Raw genomic sequence first — 8,668 nt, 5'->3', positions numbered from 1 at the left:
ATTTTTTAAACTCATTTTCATTGAGCCTTTTAGTACTTTTGGCATTTTTTATTTCACCTCTTCAATATCCGCAAAATGTTTTCCTTTAGGTCTCTTTTCATCGGAGTGAATAAAAAATAGTCGTATGCGAGATCTGGTGAATACGGTGAGTGAGGCCAAGGTGTCATGTCATTTATGGCTAAAAGTTACTTAACACTCAATGTTGTGTGGGTAGGTGCATTGTCATGATGGAAGAACCAGTACCCTGTTTGCCACAAATCGGAACGTTTTGTCCTCAAATTGTGTCGCAACCTTTTCAAAACTTCCAAATACTTTGGTTGACAGTTTGATCCTGGGGTACAAATTCTGAGTGAACAATCCCCGTCACATCAAAGAAACAAATGAGCATTGTTTTCACATTTGACTTCACTTGTGCTTTTTTGGGGTGAGGATAAGTGGGAGTTTTCCATTGACCAGAATGCTCTTTTGTTTCTGAATCGTAACTGCAGCACCAATATTCGTTTCCTGTTATGATTTTGGTAAAGAAATTAGGTGTGCTTCTAAATGTTCCTTCAAAGCATGCCAATCAGCCAGGCGATTGTCTCTATGGTCAGCAGTGAGAACACGAGGCATGAATTTTGCTGCTAATTGTTTCATGCCCAAGTCCTCAGTTAAAATCAGCTAACAGGAACTCCATGAAATCCTAGTCAACTCCACGAGTTCATCAATGCACCGACATCCATCTTCCAGAATGGCTTAACACATTTTCATCACATTTACACCAGTTCGGCCAGACAAAGGACATGCGGAACAAGGTTGATATTCAATTCACATTGCACCATTCTTAAATTTGTGTTTTACTCATGGCAGCTTTCTTGTGAGCTGCATTTTTCCCCAAAAGGAAACAAAACTTAACATCAGCACATTGTTCGTATGAATAAGACATCACAAAAAAAGGCAAAAGAGTGAATAACTTGTTGGAAAAAAAACACTGCAGTCAAACGCTACCTTTTCTCCGCAATGTCAGTATGGATACTGGCTCGAAAGGTTTCCGCAAACATTTACCTAGCAGCGGAAGCCCATACTACAAGCCTTCTAGAACAAGATTCCGGTTTCCGGATTTTGGTGTTTTTCTGGTGTTTTTCTGCACACCTGCTGCTACTCACCAGGGCCACCATCAGAGGGTGACTGCCGGGACTGCAGTACCAGGCACCAGACAGATACAATATGGATAAATGACAATATGGATGAAAAAATAACACAAGGAACACATGGAAACATCACATTTAACATAAGTCAGCGAGAAAGCAACATTATAGGAGTAGTTATAACCCCGGCCGTGTCACCAATGTGCACGCACCATCCCGCATATGCGTGGCCACCAAATACTATCAACACACTATGAGTGCGAACAGCTCTGCCAGATTTGAAGGAAGAAGTGTCCGCGGGGTGGGTGGGTGGCGGTGATAAAGTGTTGCGGATGTAACGCAAGAAAAATGGTGGCGGGGCGGTGGTGTTTTCAGGGTGGCTGCATGACATCACATGCAGCCACTCCCATGAGAAAAATGGCGACTGACCGCCTGCATATGCAATATAGCTGCAGGGGGTCATCCACAGTTGCTGTGACCGCAATTAAATTGTGGTTGCATGCTGTGCAGCCTGCCCTCAGCAGGTGAAAGAAAGTATTGCAGATTCTGCTTTTCTGTGATCCCGGTGTGACTTTGTACGCAGTTGCTGAGATTAGCAAAGCCGCCAGTGACATTTGCATATTGTGGCACAGTATCTGCGTATGGAATTGCAGCTACAAATTAATTAGCATACAACTCTGAATAAGGATTATATACAGTGTCGGACTGGGGCATGAACAGCCCATCGGGGGAATGCAGTAGTTGAGGCCCATACTTAAGAAACTGGGCCAACCATTAAGGCGGGTACGCACTAGATGATATTGTGAATTAGGGACGTGCAGTGAAGTAAATGGCTCAGGAGGCACTGGTTAGTACTAGAGCCATATTTACTCACTATATATGAGCCAAAGGGTGCCTGTGGTCATTATATACAGGTGCAGCAGTATATACTCCTGGAAATTTGCTGAGTTTTGATCAAAGATGTGCGGAAAAGACAGGCAGGCGAGGCACTGCCTCACCTGCCATAGACTTTTTACTCCAGAGTTTTGATTATAAAAATGATTAGAATAATACAAAGAAGATATTTCTAATCTATTCTTTGTATTTTTCATATACTTTATACAGTCAAAACTCTGGTCCAAATGCTAGTGTGACAGGAAATGCTCTGCCTCACCTGCCTCACCTGTCTCACCCCACCGCACGTCACTGTTGTGAATTATGTGCCCGATCCGACACATCATTCACGATATCATCTAGTGTGCATGCACTATATTGCTGATGATATATCAACGTCATCCGTTGACCCTGCATGCACTGTTGGTCAGGTGGGCGACATCACCAGCGAGAGCCATGCTGCCAAGAGTAACAAGGTACAAAGCAAGTGCACGGTGTGGAACCTGATATTAGAGGAGGGTTGGGGGCCACAGCACTGGGGCCCTTTGGGGATTTCCCCTGTACACCTATGGGCCAGTCAGAAACTGCCTATATATTAGACCTACATGAGCACTACTGCTCCACAAAATTGCTTAAATATGAATTTCTTAAACTGTGATTTAACCTGCTTTTCCTTTTGTCAGGACACCATTTTATTAATGTAGATGAGATAAAAGTAAATAATGTTAAATCCATTCATTTGACACTAGAGATTTTAACATTTGAACTTCTTTGCAAACTTTTTTTTTTTTACCTCATGATACATTTCTGAAAGTATCATGGAGACTTCACCTTTTTTCCTGATACTGTCATAGCAGGAGTCAGAAGCAGGGTGTTATCACACTCCTTCATCTTAGTACATCAATGAATTCAGAAAACCAAAAGAAAAACATAGACGTACTGTATTTTATAATAGATACCGTTTGAATAAGTTTCTCTTTTACTTTTTTCTTTTACAAAGCTAACACTTTGATCATTTTCCACTTGATCAAAGTGCTCTTTGAAGTTATTTGAAGGATTACAGTATTGGAAGTGTATTTTACTTGTAGATAGGGGATAGGTATTAGGTACTAATAACTGGCTAAATAAAAAGGTCAGTGTTAAATGTGATGCAGATAGAAATTGATATACAATTTGAGCTGCAAAAACATTTCTGATATTGTACAGAGATAATGTAAGAAAATTTTGGCTACACTTAGTTTACGAATAATATATATATTTTATTATATACTGTACACTAGCATCAAACTTTATCTATATTGCAATTAGTTATTATAAGGGGTATATTTGCCAAAGGTCAATTGCCATCAATTTGATTTATTTAGTTTTTAAAAACAATTTAAAATTCATGAGAATAAAACTAACTGTTGTGTTTCAAGGGCTAAAACACGTTTACTAACACAATTTTTTGTATTCATATTTAAATGTTAGCAAAGGTGTGTTTTGTCCACTGAAACACAACATTGATACCCACTGAAAACTAAATCGACCTTTAGTTAATATACCCCTAAGGGTCAACCACATACTATACATTAAATGACTCATCCCACGTGTGCAATATAGTAATGAGTGGATTTTATGCAACACCAGCAGCAATATGTTGAACTGAACACATTATTGTATGTATTGTGTCCCTAATAAAATGCATTGTATTTATTGCAAGGATTGCCAATATGCTCATCATTACAATAATGGCCACACATTTGTCATGTAGCACAAAGTAGAAGTATCTGCAGTGGTGACTGAGCTGCAATTTATGAACAGGATTAAAAGAAGCTAGTAGATCAGGGGCATCTGTTTCTAGTGCTGGAACCAGCTTGTCACTTTTATTATGTTTTCAATGGCCACTCACAGACAGGGGTGTATCTATAGGTCTGAGCGCCCCTGGCAAAGTAAGGGAGTGGCGCCCCCCATGTTACAAATAGGGACAGCGCACAGAGAAAGAGGGGCATGGTCTTGTGGGGAAGAGACATGGCCACAGAAAAGTACACAAGCATTTCTAGAGATGACACCCCTCTGATAGGAGACATGGTACAGCATCACTATACATTTTATTAGAAGACAAAAAAAAAAAGTCATCCCCCTAAGTAATTTGGTCCCCTTACAGTTGTACTACCTGTATCCCTCTGATGGCATCCCAGGGAAAGCAATTACTTTTTTATTAGCATTCCTTCCAGTGGGCGATGTGTGGGACTTATTGTCGTCAGTTTTCAAGTATAACTGACGACACTCTCCTGCTGTAAACATGGTTGCTATTCCCGCTGCCGCCAAGGTCAAGTTGCAATTGTACAGTAGTTGTTGTAGCCTAATAGAAAATGTAATCATAACTGCTGCGTGCAGATGTTGAATAGATATACAAACAGGATTTTGTTATTGAATTCACATGATTCACTCATAGGGGACATAGGGATAAATGTATTATAGCGGCACGCATCATGCTGCTATAACACTTCCTGCTTTGTCTCACTACCGAGGCAAAGCAGGAAGGGACATCAACAAGATACCGAACTGGGGGAACGAAAGCTCCCCCTGTGGTGATGTCCCCTCTGATGCGCTGTGTCTCCCTGCCCGGACCAGCTCCACTGCGAATGTGCGGGATCTCGCTACTCAGGCAATATCCCAAGCCCACTCCAGAGCCAGCACCCGCCACAGACAGGGACAGCTCTGTCCCTGCTGTAGTGTATGGGCATCGCCATCTGTAACTGTCGAAATAGACAGCTGCAGGTGTCAGAATGGTCAGCGCTGCTGACCATTCATACATTGCCCCCTTATATCGGTGTGCAATCTGTTAGGTAGCAGCGCCAATATGGACATGTCACTGAGCGAGCACCGCAGCTGTTTTACATGGGGGAGAAGCGGTATAGTGCACATAACGTGCACCGATACTGCTTATCCCCCATATCGGAGGGTAATATATTTACCCCATATACTCCGGGACTAGAAGCCTATTGTCAAATTGGATTCCTAAAGAATTTAATTGTGTTACTGCACTGAGCCAAGACTTTGACTGGAGAGCATTGTGACTACTCCACAAATTTGTGTAGTATTTTAACAAATCATTACATTCCTTAGCCACATATACTATCTTTGGGTGATTATTCTGTCATCAGAGTAGAGATCAGATTAGCTCACACATATTGCATTACACTATAATTCATAATACATAACAACAATTCATGACATACACACCACCATATATTCCCTTCTCCCTCCCCACCCCCATCTGTGCCGCGCTTGATCAATTAATATTCATTTCAGTATACATTCTGCAGTGTCTTCTTGTTTTATTTTAAGACCCGTTATCCCGTCTCATCATGCCCCAGAGCCGGTACCTGGAGGCCACCTTTGTTCCCTTTTTCTTCTAGGGCGGCCCAACAGCAGGGTCCAACTCCTCCTGCAGCCTCCAATCTCCTCTTTATGATGAGCTAAGCCGGAGCTGTCTCTCCTCCATCACTGCCACTGTGCAGATGGCTTTGTTTTCCACAGTGGGAGCTGCCGGCATTCCCACAGGGACTTGCATGCAGCTGTATTCGAAATTTAAAGTGGTAGGTATGCCAAAAGGTTGAATCTTTTCTCTTTAAAGGGAGTCTCCAGGCACTCTTCAAGTGCCAGAGTATTAGGCTTCTAACTTGTATTCCAGTATCTGTTTTTGTTAAAGTTCCCTGTGAGATTTTGGTATGTGTGACTGGCAGACGGTATGACGGCGGTCACAATACCGATGTCGGCATCCCATTGTTTAAAATCCCGACTGGTAAAGTAAGTATGCTATCCCTTATTCCCTACCCCCTAACCCTATCCTTTCCTTCTTGCAGCATAAACCTAACCTCCACCTTAGTGCCTAACCCTAACCTCCCCCTAGTGGGAGGTTAGAGACAGGATTCCTTGTTTGCCACCATTTGGACAATCTGGAAGTCTAATTAGACCTGTGACAAGTTCTAAGTCTGCTTGAAAAGCACAAATATACGGTGCGGGGATACACAGAGTGAGTCATTGCTGTTGGAGACCAACAATTGTTTATATGTATTTTCCAATGTCTTAAATGTTATAGTATTTTTAAACATATCCGTTTAATTTATCATATACTGTATGAGATAGCAACAGTGCGATTGTTGGGATTGACACCCTTTTACCAGCTACTATTGATAGTGCAAGGAGAACGACTTGGTTTTATTGTAGTACCAGCTTTGTACTCAGTTTTTAATGTATCAAATATTGCAACCACTCTGGGGGTCATTCCGAGTTGATTGTAGCTGTGCTAAATTTAGCACAGCTACGATCATGTTCCCAGACATGTGGGGGGATGCTCAGCACAGGGCTAGCCCACCGCACATGTCTGTCCGGGACCCCCCACACAAGTACAAAAGCATCGCACAGCGGCAATGCTTTTGTACTTGTTGAGTAACTCCCGGCCAGCACAGCTTTTGCAATGTCAACGCAGTCCCTGCAGCCCACCCCCCGCACGGTCTGGCCACACCTGCGTTGGCTGGACCATGCCCCCAGGATCTCCCATTGGCACTACAAGGAACAGCATGCCTTCCAAATGCTGCTCCCATTCAATGCCTCTTGCACACAAGCAGACAAACAATTTGGAAGCTGCTCAATCATACCTGGAGATAATTATATATCAGATGCTGGAAGGGGGAGGGGTCACAGACAAACAACAGACAAAGAGGAAGGGGGGTGCAAATCCCCACCTCTAAATTCCCTTCCGCACACTGAAAATTACCTGTAACCATCCCTGAACTATCTGGTAATAAATTTATAAATGAGCCATTAAACAAATACAATATGCTAACAGTGAGCAAATTTTGAACATTTAAGTTTTATAGGTTCATATTAATGGGATTTGTTGTCCTTACAACAAGCAAATTTGTAATGATAATTAAATATGCAAGAGATTCTGATGAATGAAACTAATAATCTAATAATATAACCTTTTTTATTAAAATGTACCAAAAATATTATTATATTAAACATTTACATTTTATAGAAAAACATTATATAGGCTTTTTATCACAAATAATAATTAAAATTTCAAAATACTAAACAGTTTGTTGCAGAATTTCAGACCTTGTAATTATTTAGACTAATTATATAAAATTTAATTGAGTTTATAATTAAAATATAGTAATATTATAAGAAGATTTAGCAGTTTTTTATTAAAATATACCGTAAACAAAATTAAGCATAGTTCCCAGTTACACAAAATTACCTTTAGTATATTATCTAACCAGTTATGTTTTGTGTGCTATTTACATTAAATCTATGCACCATCATTTTCTCTTGCACGTTACAATCAGGTAACGTAACAGTAAAAAAAACAAGATTGGGTAATAACAGACCTAAAGGTAAGCGGATGGTGGAGGGAATGTATGTGTGTGTGTGTGTGTGTGTGTATGTTTGGGGGGTGCGGCTAGATGGTGTTGCAGGAGAACACTCTAGGCATATGCACTGCTAATAATAATAGTAAACCCTACAATTTAATATAGAGAAATAAAAGGTGGTGCTTGACATAATTTTTGGCTAAAAATATAAGGACACATCCACCTTGTTTAGATGATCTCATCATCAGATGGGTCCCCAACACTATGGTACAAAACCCAGGGCATGGGACTCCCCAAGTCAGCATAGGCCAACCACACCAAAGCACCACACTAGTGAGAGGTTAAACTTTGTGTTAATAGGAGTCCCAGATGCTTACTTGCCAGATGGGATTTGTATAGCCAATTTCTGCATGTACGGCAAAATTGTACAGAAGAACAAACTTGTTATGAAAAAGTGGAGGAGATGGGAAACCATTTCTTAGAAAAAGGTTATGTCAATTAATTAATACTAAAAACAAAAGAAAGCTAAAGGAACAGAAAGAAAAGACTTACTATTATTAGTTTTATAAAAGAGGAAAAGTAATTAAGGATCATCACAGGTCTTTTATCTGTAATTTTAATGCACAACATAGGGAGATCAAATCAGTTTTTCAAAAAGTATTGGAAAGTGCTGAAGGAGGATCCTAGAAATGGTAATAAAATACCAGAAAGACCATATATATACTGTGTGTGTATGTATATATATATATATATATATATATATATAATGTATATATATATATATACTGTATATATATGTATTTATAAGATAAGAACAGAATTCTCATGGGAACTATATCCACCTCAGAAGATAAAAAAACAATTTATATTAAACATTATTTATTAATAAAATCTATATCACTGTTGCAAATATTTGTAACACAAATGAATAAAAATTATTTTCTTAAGATCATATACATCAAATAGACAAAAACATATTGTTTGGACAATAAATTGAAGAAATGTATTCCGATGATATCGGCTGTTACATAAGGTGCCAGATCTTCAATAAATTATTTCAGATGTATGATCTAATCCACATATTTGAAGAAACCCAACGTGTTTCGTCCGTTAGGACTTCATCAGGGGATATAATCTAGGTGGCCATTAGGAAAGAATATGTAAGTCTTAGATTCAATTGTCATAAACACTCAAATTTTTCCTCGAAAATCCACATACATACCAGATATCAATATTTATGAATTTCAACATCATATCCAGATTATTATGCCATTGAATATAAGTAAGATATCTGAAAATGTCATC

The sequence above is a fragment of the Pseudophryne corroboree genome, chromosome 1 (genome assembly GCF_028390025.1).
Source record: "Pseudophryne corroboree isolate aPseCor3 chromosome 1, aPseCor3.hap2, whole genome shotgun sequence".
In the NCBI taxonomy this organism is placed as follows: domain Eukaryota; kingdom Metazoa; phylum Chordata; class Amphibia; order Anura; family Myobatrachidae; genus Pseudophryne; species Pseudophryne corroboree.
This window is presented reverse-complemented; position numbering follows the sequence as displayed.